This window comes from Lissotriton vulgaris, chromosome 1_1 (genome assembly GCF_964263255.1).
Source record: "Lissotriton vulgaris chromosome 1_1, aLisVul1.2, whole genome shotgun sequence".
In the NCBI taxonomy this organism is placed as follows: Eukaryota; Metazoa; Chordata; class Amphibia; order Caudata; family Salamandridae; genus Lissotriton; species Lissotriton vulgaris.
The window spans coordinates 1,843,773,754-1,843,788,833 of NC_141685.1; the positions used below are offsets into that span (position 1 = coordinate 1,843,773,754).

Consider the following 15,080-nt stretch of genomic DNA (forward strand, 5'->3'; position numbering starts at 1 on the left):
TTCTATGTTGTTTTTCTAGATAAGTCCATTACATTGTTCTTATTATTTTTCACTGACTGCTAACGACTTTCCATTGGCTCCACCCTGAAGTGACTTTTGCTGCTTCTGACGCAACTTTAGTTGGTTCTTTCTTAGCAACATCTCTATGGTTACTTACCATCCATATTGCTTCAACTGCTACGCGACCATGGGTCACTCACACAAATCTCAGGGCCCCTCATCAGATGGACGCAAAGACATTAATGCTGGATCTGGTAAACGTCTTAAAAAGACCCACCTTCTCCTTCTAATTCACCACTTCCTCTCACGCTGGAGGATGTTATGGAGGAATTGCACTTCATCAGGCCTTTCATGACTGATACTGCAGCCACCCTTCAACGCACTGAAGACAAATGGACGGGTCTTGATACCAGACTTTCAGATGTCGAGCAGAAGGTCAGTGACCCCCAAGATGTTGTAGCCAAAGTCAAAAGCCTCACAAAAGAAGTGAATCAATTGAGAAAGACCACAGAGGATTTTGAAAACCGCAATAGACACAATAATCTGTGTATTTATGGTATTCCAGAGAATTCCGAAGGTTCTGACTTGATAACATTCCTGAAAACTCAAGTTCTTCAACTTGTTGGCCTTCCACAGACTATGGACTTCAATATTCAACGGGCTCATAGGTTGGGGCCTCAGAGTGCTTCTACATCTTCTAAGCGAAGAGGTATTATTGCCTATTTCCTTCTTTACTCAGACCTCATGGCAATTCTTAGTGCGGCAAAACAACAAACATTTTCTCTGGTCTGGCCACAGAATATTCTCCAGCCAAAAAGAGTTCCTTGACCTGAGACCCGCGCTTCGATCAATGAATGCACAATACGGATTAATTCATCCCTATTTCTTTAAAGTCAATTATAAAGACAGAACTACGAGTTTTGATGACCCTGCTGACCTCCGCAAGTTCATCCACTCTCAAAAAGGAGAACTAATGGAACTTAGCAAGCCATGAAGATATTTTGCTGCACTTCAACTGTGTTTTGTTCTGTGCTTGTTAAGCTCTGTACGATGGTTTAATATTCTCTTCTTTATTCCCTTCCGTGTTTCCTAGGTCCATCCCCCCTGTTGATGTCTCCTACCCTCGTTGCCCTCGTGTACCTACTGTACGTGCTATAATATTTAGTGGCCTCGCTCTACCCTTGTGTATGGTAAGCTCCCTTCTTCTTATCCTACTTATACTTCCTTTTATAACCACTTCCTTTACCCTTCTACGTCATAAACATAAATGTCTTTATTTGTCCCACTTTATCATTTTTTCCTTCTCGATGTTCCTCTTCTGTGTGGGTGTTTTGCCTTTCACCGCCCCCCTCCCCTTTCTCAATGCCTTTCTCCTTGAATTGTTTTATGGCTAAAGTCTGCAGACTTTTTGTCATCTTCTTCTTAATATTCACTTTGGTGAAGTCCCTTCCTCCACCACCTCTTTTTCGGGCATTTATTCCTTTCTCCTCTCTTCTTTTTTCCATCTCCATTTCTGAGTCCTCATACGTTCATTCACTCTTCAGACATTTTTTTCCTTTTTACTATTTACTTCTTCACCATGCTTCTATTTGTCACTTATTGGCTTCCTTTTTACACATTCTTCGGATTTCTTCCTCCTTACATTCTTTTCTTCTTCGCTGTTTGATTCCTCAATCTTCTTCAACGTTCCTTTTTTTACATTTTTATGACCTTTTGTTCATCCTTTCTAACTGTTGATTTACTTTTAAGTCACTCCTATTTACTGTTCCCCTTCAACCTAATTTACTTTCCAATCCTCTATCTCTTTTTACTTCTTACTCATGAAAGGAATACGCATCATAGCATGGAATGTTAAGAAATTGCGTAATCCCGTTAAAAGACAATGGGTGCTTTCGCACCTTGCCAGATTGAATTGTCAAATTGCGATGTTGCAAGAATCTCACCTCAAATCACAAGAGTAATCAATGTTACGTAAACAATGGGTTGGAGAAATCTTTTGCTCACCTGTTGTTGATAATAAAATGGTGTAATAATCTTATTTCACAAATCTTTGAATGTTTTATTACAAAATGAGTTTGCAGATGCTAATGGTAGACGGTTATATTTAGATGTTAAAGTTAATAATTGCCAATTTTCTTTATGCAATGTTTACGGTCCAAACGGTGTGGATGTATCTTTCTGGAGTGACCTTTCTACCTTTCTTTCCTCACATTCCGCTGAGCACTTGATTTAGGGTGGGGACTGTAACCAACTTATGGACCCTTTCCTTGATAAGAAATCCCAGACCAGATATATTCCAAATAGAATGCAGAAAAGCTTTCTTAAAACCATTACCAATAGAGGTTTAATAGACACCTGGCGCACTTCTCACCCTGATGTTCTTGAATTTTCATTCTTTTCTCCTGTTCACAAGTCACTTCACCGATTGACAATATTTTCCTTACAGAACCCGCCTTACAATTTATGAACAAGGTCGAAATTGGCTCTATACTTATATGAGATCATGCCCCTGTTATTCTTGATATGGACTATCCTTTGGCCTCTCCCGCTTCCAAAAGATGGCGCTTCAACAATTCCCTTCTTCTAGATCCACAATTTTCTGAACAGTTTCTCTCCTGGGCCCAGGATTTCTTTCACCATAATCTTTCCTCTGTTTCTCAATTTCACTTTGTTTGGGATGCTTTCAAGGCCTCTGCTAGGGGATTTATTATCAATGATTTTATGTCCAGGAAAAAAAAGAAAGCTCTTTCACATTACTTATTGCTTCGAAAACAAATTAAAGCTTTGGAACATAAATACTTTACCACCAACTGGCCCGATACATTACCTCTTCTTATTCAAGCCAAAATGCAATATAATAAACTTTCTTGGGACTCGGCCTGCAATTCCCTTCTCAAATGTAATGCTAAAATGTATGGTGGTTGCAACAAGGTAGGTAGATCCTTAGCAAACTACCTCAAGATTAAGAAATAAAAGTCTAAAATTGTTGTCATTAAGGACGACTCCGGTACTTTACACTTTTCGGATTCTAACATACTTGACTGCTTCACTAAATATTACTCCTCTCTCTATACACCCGAGACTTGCCCTTCTTCAGATCTGATTGATTCCTTTTTTCATAACATCCCTAAATCTCTTGATAATGGCCCGATCTTACTTCCCTTGATGCCCCACGTCTGCTATGGAACTTATAGAGGCGATGGTCCTATTACCCAAAGACAAAACATCAGGGCCGAATGGCTTTACCGTTCGATTTTTTCTACATTTCAAAACATTTTTTACCTCCCCTCCCCATCTCTTGTCATTGATAAGCTCCTTTCTGTCCACTGGCGAGTCGCAGGGTTCTTTCACACAAGCAATGCTTTGTTTGATACCCAAAAAGGACAAAGATCCCTCCCTGTGCAAGAATTATAGACCAATCTCCTTAATAAACACTGATTGTAAAATGTATGCAAAACTTCTCGCCCTCCGTATTAACAAGGTTATCCCTAACTTCGTTAACATATATCAATCTGGTTTCGTAAAGGGTCGCTCAATTACAGATAATTCATACACCTTTCTTAACATCATACATTTAGCCTCGAAGTCCGATTCCCCTATCGCAGCAATCACCTTAGATGCCGAAAAAGCATTTCATAGGGTTAACTAAGATGATATATTTGGTTCTCTGAAATGGCACGTTTTCAGTCCCACTATCATTAAATATATAAGAATCTTATACTCCGCACCTTCTACTTCTGTTTGGGTAAATGGTTGTCAATCCTGATATTTTCCTCTTCTCAGAGGTACTAGACAGGGTTGTCCTCTTTCTCCCCTCCTTTTTATCCTTGCCCTTGAACCCTTCCTAGAGACTATTCGACGTTCTAAACATTATACTGGATTTCATTTTCAAAAGGTTGACATTAAATTCACAGCGTATGCCAACAATATCCTTCTTTTTATTTCCAACTCATCTGTCTCCCTACCGGCCTTTTTTTCCATACTACATAATTAGTCTAATGTATCGGGATACAATATTGATAATCAGAAATCTTACCTTTAAATAAATGTGGTCTCCCCTCTATGTTTACTGATTCTGGCATTGAATGGACCTCGTCCCACATTAAATGTCTTGGTATTTTATACTGTAATAATCTTAAAGACCTTGTTAAAATTAACCACACTGCAATTCATAAGAAACTTTCGGCCCTCACCGACAGTTGGTCTCCTCTTTTCCTTTCCTGGTGGGGTAGATTAGCTACGATTAACCCCTTCCCTGCTGGGTACATTCCCCCACTGTGCTGGGGGGAGGGGCGGCGGGCGCAGCGCTCCCATGCTCATGACGAGTTCAGCTCGTCATGAGCTACAGTGCTCCTGTGCTCCTGACGAGCTGAGCTCGTCATGGCCGCACCCGTTTCTTTAGAACGCTCAGCACAGCATGGGAATTAACCCAGCGAGGGAGCGTTCTAAAGGCCATGACGAGCTCAGCTCGTCATGAGCACCGGAGCACTGTAGCTCATGACGAGCTGAGCTCGTCATGAGCATTCAAGGGGTTAAGATGATGCTTCTTCCAATTATTAATTTCTATCTCTCCATGCTTCCGTGGATACGGCCCACATCAGCAGCAGTTGAGGGGGGAGGGATAAGGGGAGGGTTAGTTTGGGTCCGGTACTGACAGAAGAGAGACTTTAGCGAAAGATAGACTCAGGTAAGGGCCTATGACTGGAATACTCATGGAACAGGTTCCCAATGTAGAAATTAGGTCGATTGAATGTAGATTGTCAAGAGAGCCCGACGAGGGGCGTTCCTAAGGATGACTGAGAATGGCTGAGTCGCGTTTGAATTGCGGTTATTTGTTATTTAGGGGACTCTGTAATCGGTTGATTGTTTTTGAGGGGGGTTGGGAGTTATATAAAAGCAGATACCAATTGCACTGTTGACCAGATGCCTCTGTGCGATGGTTTCTTTGATATTTCTGAAAGATTTAAAGCTAACACCGCCCGGCCTCCGGGATGTGGGCTAAACGGCTGTGTGCAGTTTCATTGCTGATCGGTGACTTACGATGGTCAGAGATGTGAAGGTCGCAATAATTCATTGTTTGCTTATATATCTGCAATAAAAACAAATGAAAAAAAAAATCTCTCCATGCTTCCGTTTTCTCTCCCCAATACCTTCTTCAGCACCATTAATAGTTCACTCATCAAATTTCTTTGGAATAAACGCAAACCTAGAGTCTCATTAGCTTGTCTTCAACTCCCTAAAGACTTAGGTGGAGTTAATGTGCCCAACCTTAGACGATACCATTCTGCCGTTACTTTGAAACAAATTTGGACTTTTCTGTCTAACTCCAATACCTCATCATGTACGGCATGGAGTGCCTTAGAACAAGCTCAATATTCTCCATGTTCCCCTCTCTCCACTATTCAGGTCACTTTACCTCCTAAACACATGTCTTTTCCCACTCTTGTTCATTCCAAGGCTTTGGTTGTATCCTCGCTTGGTAGGCACCTCTCTATTAACAATCGCTCCCTAGACACCCCTCTTTTGTAAAACAAAAATTTTAAGATTCATAATCGTGCCCTCTTTTGGAAGGAGTCGATTGATAAAGGTATCATTACCCCCCAACAATTGGTGAAAGATGGAACTTTTTGGCCATTTTCTGAACTTCAATCTCTATACAGCGTCTCCCCTCAGTACGCCTCTCATTATAGTCCACTCAAAGAAGCCCTTACTTGTTATTATTTCCCTACAAACTCTACTCCTAATACTTTACGCGAACACTCAACTCCCCCTTTTAACCCTATTGATTTCTCTTCTCAGTTCTTAGCAGCCCCCATTTATAAGTTACTATCCCTTACTTCTCCAGTCAGAATCAAGTCCCCCTTGCAATTATTATGGGGAAAAGATTTAGGCCTAGTCCTCCCTTTGCATACCTGGGATCTTCTTTGGTCCAAGATTCACATCACTTCCCGCTCAGCCAGCACTACGCAGACCTTATACTATTTTTACAACAGATTATTCCTCAACCCTAGTGACCTTTTTACATTTAAATTACTGGATTCTCCTAAATGTTGGTCTTGCCCTCATGACAAGGGGGATCTTCTCCATATGTTCTTTCAATGTCCCTTGGTTGAAACATTATGGTCTCGTATTTGGACCAAACTAAATGATATTCTCAAGTCTGATATCCCCCCTTTCACATTGAACATATTTATTTGGGTAGTCTTTCCCCCGTGTTTGTTAACTTTCATAACGAAGGCAATTTCATTAATTTATTCTTCGCTATTACTTTTCAGATTATTACTGTTGATTGGAATGGCACTTCAAAAAATTCCTACAAAGCATGGTGGAATTTATTATGTCACCATCATAGAATGGACAGAGCACATGCCACTTCCACTTCTTTGTTCATTAAAAGAGATTTATTATGGTTACCTTTAACTAATTTTTATCTAGACAGTTAACATAACTTTCTTTGTTACAATATTTCAATGTTGTTTATTGTATCCCAAATATGACTCTTAACCTGTTAATTTCTCTCTTTCACTTTCTTCTTCAGGATTCTTCTTTCTTTCTTTCCCTCTTTCTCTCTTCTTCCTCCCCTCCTCTCTTTCACCCTTTTCTTTTCTCTTTATCCTCTCTTCTCAAGTAAAAGATTCCTAAAAATGCATCTTCACTTAGTATAGTTTTATTTCATAAGTATACTGTGTAATAATGTTTTTCTTTTATGCTCCACGGTATCAAATTTCCTGTTATTATTAGTATCTGTACTGATGTTTTATGTTTGTTTTATAATCTCAATAAAGCATTTTAAACTTTTAAAAAAATAATAACACTGATATGGGTTTGTACAGCATTAGACCAGCCTCAGAGAATCTGCACCCATCTTCGGAAGGAATCTAACATTCCAGAATATGGGATAGAAAGTGGGATCAGAAGCACAATTCTCTTGATGGACTGCAGATCTAATGGTAGACAGGCTGTTCCAGGTGGGTGTGAGCCTGCCCTACCATCTGCTGTTCATAATGTATATTATATTGTAGTTGAGGCAGGGCGAAATCAACACAAGGTGAAGTGCTCTTCACATGGTCATGTTTGGTTCACATGGCTCTAACTTGTTTTCTAAGCATGCACAAGTTTAAAATTTTGGAATGGTGAGATGGATTTGATGGGAGTGGTTTACGGAGTTATTGTCGAGTGAGGTCCAGAATGCCACCTGCTAATGTCTACCATTATCAAGGATGAAGTGGCTACATATTCAAAATGAGCCCATTTTAAGTTATAGGATTCCTCCACCACGGCTCTCATAAGGAGTGGCAGAATTTCACCCTTTGCAATATCCGCATTCAGTTATCCGCAATGCAAAGTGTCTCCACATCCAGGATTTTCAGACCCGTAAATTCTGAAACTTATGGCTGAGAGATCCTGGGCGCTTTACATGCTGCAGTCATAGGGACTGTGAGCAGCAACCCAGCTTTGTTCCAGCCCGACCAATGCAGCAGCACAGGGGTAGCAGACAGAGCTCCCTCGGACTGGCGGAAGACGGTACCCACCATCGACCAACCAACCTAAAGCCTCCATTCCACAACGGTCCTCAAGCTGCCATTTTCCACTTGCTCTGAGCAGGTGGAACATTTAAGTGGTTTTCTCTCTGGAATCAGGATGAAATACAGGGTCAGATTGGGAGACGGGCAGTCGGGCATTGGGCGATGAGTCGGTGCCTCTGGTATCTGTGGGCTGGTTTTTTAGGGCCTCTGTAAATAGGCCCAAGGAAACTGGCTGTCTTCCTCAGTCCTCGCTAGACCACAGTAAAGTGGTGCCAGTATCATGGGCACTCCCTCTGCCATGCTGTCAAACTGAGGCAGGGGGGCAGGTGATGTTCTGACCCATAGGGCATCCTCACCTCGGCCTCGTGTGGCCGACCTGGTCCAGAAGCAGTGTCATTCCCCCACTGGGCCATCACTTCCAGCCATGGTGGGTGTGGGGAAGGTGGAAGTATGCAGGGGCCTTCCAGGGGGAGGGAGGGGGAGAAGACACATTCTAACCTAAGTCCCCATGCTTTTCTTAACCACCTTTCCCTGCCATATCATACCCAGGGCCACTGGAATTATGCAGCAGGAGAGGGCCAGAATTATTAAGCAGGGTTGAGCAAATTATGCGACAAGGAAAGGCAAATTATGTAGCATAATGCGGCGTATTTTCTAATAGTATTCCTTCTTCATTTCATAATTGTTTTAATTAGGAAGACTGTCTGGACATTGCTTGCACCTTAATTAGTAGCTGTTTAACTTCCAAATTTAGCAATAAGCCCCAGAAAAGGGTGCAGTCCAGCTTTGCAAAGGGCCTTCCACTGCATGGCAACACTTCATCGCCGTTTTAGCAACTTTTAAACCGTTTGAGCTAGAAGCAAAATGTTTTTTGTTGTTAAAATCTGTAGATTTTGCAGCGTATGATGGATTACGTGGCAGTTGCGGTAAACCTATAATTATGCGAAAATCGCCACAGCCGCACCATCCCATATTTCCAGTGGCCCTGGTCATACCCTGGGGCTATACTGGGATGGGGAGGGTGTTAGCAAGTGAAGTGGCCTCGTTAGGGGCCAGGTGTGGTCCCCTCGTTCCAGTGTCCTTTAGGCCTTGGTGGAGGGGTGAGGGAGGGTTTGCACAGACCTCGCTGTGAGGTTACCTTTCTCAGAGGAAATAAAAACATAGGATGTAACGTTATGGTCTCAGAGATACTGTAGGTGTATCGGGGAAGTACGTTCGAGTATGCTAGCTCAACATCCAGGGATTCTGGGCAAATCGCTTAATCTCTCTACCTAAAATAAAATTTATTTTGATTTGGTACAATGTAGCTGGTGCTCATGGTAATTGCTCCAATGCCTTTATACCGAGTTCATGCTATGTAAAGCTACAAAAAAAAAATACTAACTATTTGTTAAAGTGCGCCACTTTTTTTTAGGAGTGCCCCGGCCTAATTGTGATCCCAAATCCACCGTGAGGATCCTGGCCCGAATCGGAGATTCCAGTCACCCGGTACTCACACACCAGATTCCACCAAACTCATTATAAGGGCCCAGAATAATCTGTGTTTTTTCATGGTAATCTTCAGCTCCAAACTGGCTAATGTGCCAGAAGCAGAGCTTTTCGGTAGATAGTAGGGGGAAGAAAGAGTCAAAGAGGGAATGAGCCTGGAGAGGAATTAGTTCCACTTTGTATTTCCATTTCAGAAACAAATCAACATTCAAAATCAAACATGTCTCTTTTCCCATTCTGGATGCATATTCCCTTTATTGGTTTGCATCTTTTTCAGAAGTCTACCTTTTGTGATTGGAAAGATAAAACTCTGAGCACAGCTCCCCCTCCTGCGTTCACTTTTCCTCCCAGCAGCTGTCAGACACAGTGTCAGCCACTGCACAAGATAAAATTAATGAGTCCAGCTAACAGCACAATAATTAACAACCCGAACCATCAGTCACTTTGTCCCAATTTCTTTTGCAGAGAATAAAATTAGCTGACTACTTCGAATGCAAATTCGTGAGTTAAATTCACACACAAAAGGAAACAAGGGTATCTCTTCTCTGCCTCTTTGCACATACATGATCAGTGTAATGTACAGAAAGAATGGGGGCGTGCATGGCGCCAGGTCCATTCTTCACCGCAAGTTCAGGCAGATACTGCACTGGTGCAAGTGACCACGACAAAACACCAAACACATACATTCAGCCTCTTTCGCAGGAAGGCAAACGTGAGACAAACCCCAGAGTCCTGGCCCTGCACTTCACACTTCAGCCACCCACCAACAAACTCACAAATTCCTGCAGCCCCTCGCCGGTTGCTATGGTTCCCTAATATTCTTCAAAGTCTGACAAACCCACGCACATTGAATATATTTCTGCAATGTCTACTTTGGCTATTAACTCTTCCATGACTTGCATTCACGGAGCCCATCCATGCATACACATCAGCTAGAATAATGCCCATTTTTACCGAAATCTTATTATTCTGAAAAACCCATTCGTCAAATACAAATACCTTACAAAGAGTACCAAAATGTAGACGTTACTAATTTTCATCCCTAGTCCTCTTCATCGCTTATCTTCTTCACTCATTGGCACTCTTCTCTGCAGACCCTTTGAAATACCAGTATTTGTAAAGCGCACAGCTACCTCCGAAGTGGTGTCCCGGCGCTGGGAGCCCTCTGGAAGATTAAGCGAGCTACCCAGAGTCACATTGTGCTGGGCTGGCCTGCCGCGGGTGCCGGGGATCGAACTGTGAGCCCCAGATTCCAGCGTCAGTCGGCCTGGCCACTGGCCACAGCTCTTCCACATGACTGATAGGTTATCCAAGCACTGCAAACCCAGAATGTCTCAAATAACAGCTTCTTGAAGACTAGACTGCAAAGACGGACACGTCCACGTGGAGTGGCTTTGAAAACGGAATGATTTATGAAAAAAACTATATTACATGTAATATACACTACTCTACCCACGTTTATCGCTAAAGATTCACCCATTCATTAAAACATGCTAGGAATTGGGACACGATTAGCACAAGAATGACAACGAATGTGCAAGATCCCAAGAGGGTCCTGACCCACTGATGGACCTAAGCCCTATGCAGTTGTTGAAATACATTGACCCAGTGGGACACCTTGAGGCAGTTGAAGACTTTGTGTGTTGTAGGTATAGGTTTAATTTACTGCATGGGGACATCTAATCCTGCGTATGACTGTAAGGGAGTCACAGCGACCAATTACAGGCCTCACATATCCCTGTCGCCAGGGAATAAGGTGAAGGTGGCCGAAGGAACATTCTGTGACATGCTCCCTCAATATAGCTAAGGTTTGGCATATTACCTACCCCCACTGGAGGCTAGGTCCTGCATTGAACAACACAGATGAGTAACCCAGTCTCACAGTGGGTGATGCGAATTACCTCAGAACAATGCAGGACCTAGCCTCCAACATTACAATCTAGGGGGATAGTAATGATACTACTACTGAGATTATGGACATTGTTACTGATAAAGCAGCTAGCACCAGCTTCAAGCCTAAATCCACATTCTATCCAATTCTCCCACATGATAACATAGACACATTTCATGATATGGTCACAAAGTCACTACTTGAATGCAAACATCAACAAGATAAAGGGAGATGCAAATCCTTCAACGTAACCATGAAACAAAAAGCCATTATCTCAGGTTTGGCCAATGACAAAAACCTTATTATTCGTCCTGCTGATAAAGGGGGTAATGGAGTGTTACAAGATAAGGAAATGTATCTTAAGGAAGCATACAGACAATTGGATAATGACAAATTCTATTCCTAAAGTAATACAAGAGTATACAATGATAGCATCACAACCACTTGGGGGAAACTGTCAGAAAAGCAACAACAAGGGATTATTTCATGGGAGGAATACCTATTTCTGAAAAAAGACTATCCAAAACTCCCAATAATATACTTTCTCCCTAAAATACATAAGAATCCACTTGTACCCCCAAGGAGGCCGATTGTTTCATCTATAGGCAGTGTTTTTAAGAACATTTCGAAATATGTTGACCATTCTTTACAGGACTATGTGTCTAAACTTCCTTCTCATGTTAAAGACACAAAAGACTTCCTTTGTAAAATTGAAGATATTGTTTGGGAAGAAGGTTACATGTTTTTAACTTTGGATGAATGCTCTTTGTACACCATTATTGAACATAACCAAGTTATCAGAGCTTGCACCCATTATCTTAGTAAAAAACATATAACATATTTGGAACATACACAAATGCTAACTGAAATGATGGACATGTGACTTCAAAATTACATTTTCCTGTTTAATGGGGACCTGTATAAACAAACAACAGGTACATCTATGGGGACAAGTTTCGCGCCAAGCTTCGCAAACCTGTTCCTAGGATTGTGGGAGTAGGAAATACATAAAGATGAGAAATATTCTGCCTACTTGGAAAAAATGGCCACATGGTTACATTACATAGACAACCTGTTCTTAATTTGGACAGGCAGTGAACAAGAAGCCATACAGTTCATCAACCTCCTTAATGACAATCCATACAACACTGTCTTAACTCACTACTTGCAGAAAGATGAGATAGAATTCCTGGATGTTAAGGTTACAGCTACAGGGAACACCTTGAAAACAAGATTTTACAGAAAGGACACTGCAGGTCTCCTCCACGCTCTCAGCAGCCACCAAGACACCCTTAAATGGAGCATACCACATGGTGAGTTGCTGAGAGCGAGGCGGAATTGCAGTGACACGGAGGGTTACCAGGAGGAAGAAAGAACCATGCTTTGCAGATTCAAGGAATGTGGTTAACTGGAAAGGGTGCTCAATAGGGCAGTATCTAAAATAATAAACGTATCAAGAGAGACAACCCTAGAACAGAAAGATAAAGATCTCACAGAAAAATTTGTGAATAAATATGAGACAATAGTATTTCTTACTTTCAATAATGACTCACATAAAACCCAAAAAATTCTCTGTGAGAATTGGAACATTTTAAAAAAGGATTCCATTATAGGCCCCACAATCAGTGATAGACCTAAAATCACATACCGGAAGAGTAGGAGTCTCAGAGACATACTAGTATGAGGGGATGACACAGAACATAGGAACTACAGCCAACATAATTTGAAGGGATTCTATCCCTTTGGCCATTGTAAGACTTGTAAAAATAGCAAGATGGTACGAGAATTCAGCACACCTTCCAATAAAGGCAAAAGAACAATAACTCAGTTCCTCACATGAGGCACCACATATGTCATCTATGTTTTAGAGTGTCCGTGCGAGAAAAGTTATGTGAGGAGTACTACTCTGATGGCGAACAAAAGAGTCCTTGAGCATTTCACAGCAATTGCCAACAAAGACCCCCATTATCCTATAACATGACATTTTGCTGATTTCCATCTGTCCAATAGTAGCCTTCTACGCTACTTTATCGTAGAGCAGGTACATGTTGGCCGCAAGGGGGCCACAGAGAGCTAACCCTCAGAAAATGAGAATCAAAATGGATTTTCAAACTCGAAACTAAGTATCCCAATGGACATAATCAAGATGAAGAATTAGCAACACATCTTATTGAGGACTAGAGTGTACAGTCTCCAATGTCCTGTCTTTCTCATAAACTTGTCCCTCACTCAAGGGGTAGTCCCCCCTAGTTGGAAAGGGGCGGTGGTTAAGGCTCTTTTGAAGAAGCCTAACCTGGATCCCGCCGACCGTGCCAACTTTAGGCCTATCTCCCTGCTGCCGGGTCTCAGTAAGGTGGCTGAGAAGCTGGTGAACAGTCGCCTGTCGGACTTCTTGGAGGTTAACTCCCTCCTGGGCGATTCCCAAACGGGTTTTCGTCCCGGTCAGGGGACCGACACCGCCCTGCTGGCGGTCGTGGAGAATGCTAGGAGCATTCTGGATTCGGGGGGATCAGTGGCAGTGATCCTCCTGGACCTCAGTGCTGCTTTCGACACCGTGGACCATCAGGTGCTTCTCCAACGGCTGTCGGGGGTGGGGGTCACTGGTTTGGCCCTCAAGTGGTTTGCTTCCTTCTTGGAAGGACGTACATTTGAGGTGTGGGAAGGCCATGAAAAATCATCTTCAATCCCCCTCCAGTGTGGTGTGCCACAGGGCTCTTCATTGAGCCCTACTTTATTCAACGTTTATATGCCCCCCCTGGAGAGCGCGGTACTGCCGCTGGGTATCAAAATCATCAGTTATGCTGATGATACTCAGCTGGTGGTAGGCCTTTCCCAGTCGGCTCACCATCCCGACCGGCTTCACTCGTGTCTGGAGAAGATCTACACGTGGATGTGCAGCTCAGCACTAAAGCTAAACGGCTCCAAGACGGAACTGATGCTGCTGGGGAATTCCTCTCCATCCTTGTCCCCCAGCAGCTGGCCCGATTGTCTGGGACCTGTACCCACCCCCAAGCAGGAGATCAAGAGCCTGGGGGTGTGGCTTGAGCAGGACCTCTTGTTTAAAACTCATGCTAAAAAGACTGCTGGCGTGTGTTTTGGCCTGCTCCGTTCAGCCCGGAAGATTCTACCTCTGCTCCCAGCGGCCACTAGGAGGCTTCTCATCCAGGGGCTTATCATCTCGCGGCTGGACTTCAGCAACGCGTTGTTCCTGGGTGCACCTGAATCTACCCTGAACAAACTGCAGCAAGTGCAGAACGCGGCCGCCAGGCTCTTGACGGGTCTCCCCAGGCGTCAGTCTGCTCGCCCGGCGCTGAGGGCGCTGCACTGGCTCCCTGTTAGGGACAGGGTGAATTTCAAGTCACTCTGTATCGCCCATAAAGTCCTGCAGGGGGTAGGTCCACCTATTCTGGGGGAGATGGTCCAGCCCTATAAGGCCCCCCGCTCTCTCCGTTCTGACCACCAACATCTTCTTCAGGTTGGGAGGGTGAAGAAGGCAAGAAAGGGTGGCAGAAGGTTTTCGATAAATGTGGCCACCCTGTGGAATTCTCTTCCCCTACAACTACGTTCGGAAGCTAGTCTTCTTCGGTTCCGCAAACTTTTAAAAACTTTTTTGTTCTCTGCTTAACCCCTGCATTATTCTGGTAGTGTTATTCTCTGGTGAGCGCTGGGATGCCTATTGGTAACCAGACGCTATACAAAACTCAGAATAATAATATAAGCATAAAGTGTATGATTGAATGCATATTGTATTTAACCTGTGCTTTGATTTTACGTTTTAATAATGACATATTTTAATTACTGTTTTTTCCTGCTCTTTCTCTTCACAGGAGGGAAGGAAGGGGCCCATCGTATTTTCACGGACATGTCACGGGCCACCTACCCTTTTCTTCGTTTCCATGTGAAAATGCACCCTGGGAAGAGTAGATAAGAACTTTTTCACTTATTGTTTTCACTATTTCACTTTTTTAGTTTACATGTGGTTCTATTGATTGGAATTGGGACTTACTGTAAGCAATTTCCTAAGATTCACAGACACCTAAGTGGGAGCGGAATAGCGGAGTTCATACTGCTTTCTGTTGCTATATTTCACGTACTGCCACTTGGCGTTTATGTTGTTTGACACAGATTGGATGTGTCTCAAGATATAATTGATTGGAATGTTACCTACCCATGAT

General features: G+C 42.9%; 1 protein-coding gene across 1 annotated transcript in view; it reads right to left on the reverse strand.

Moving 5' to 3' along the window:
- DOCK4 (dedicator of cytokinesis 4) overlaps window positions 1–15,080 on the reverse strand; it is a 1,616,764-nt gene that overhangs the window by 765,276 nt on the left and 836,408 nt on the right. The window lies entirely within an intron of this gene.